This window comes from Tupaia chinensis, unplaced genomic scaffold (genome assembly GCF_000334495.1).
Source record: "Tupaia chinensis unplaced genomic scaffold, TupChi_1.0 Scaffold143996_1, whole genome shotgun sequence".
Taxonomy (NCBI): Eukaryota; Metazoa; Chordata; class Mammalia; order Scandentia; family Tupaiidae; genus Tupaia; species Tupaia belangeri.
Window position 1 is genome coordinate 4,136,085 of NW_006203847.1, and position 464 is coordinate 4,136,548.

The following is a 464-nucleotide window of genomic DNA, read 5'->3' on the forward strand; positions in this document are numbered from 1 at the left end:
TACCCACAGTCCTTAACCATGGTAGCCGGCAAGATGGGGGATGGCCCTCTGCCCCTTCAGGACCCTTATACAGACAGACCTTTGTTCCCAAATCACTAAACAGATAGTCCTTCAAGCAGATAATATCAAATCAGCCAAGGTCTAGACAGCTAATATAGCTCAGTATAGAAGGAGATAGAACCCTTTAGGAGTCTAAGGCCAGCAGGTGATGTGGCGATTAAGGCATTAAATTCCCACATGGCCAACTGCGCTTGAGTTCTAGATCTGGCGACTTGCTTTCTCACTTTCCCTCTCTCTTTCTCTGGTGAGCCCACGTGCCCTATGACAAATTTTAAAAAAATTATAACAAAATTAAGTAAATAATTGTTTGATAAGACAGAAAGAGAAAGTGAGAAAGCAAGCCACCAGGTCCAGGACTCGAAACATGGTCAGCCATGTGGGAATCCAGCACCTTAACCACCACA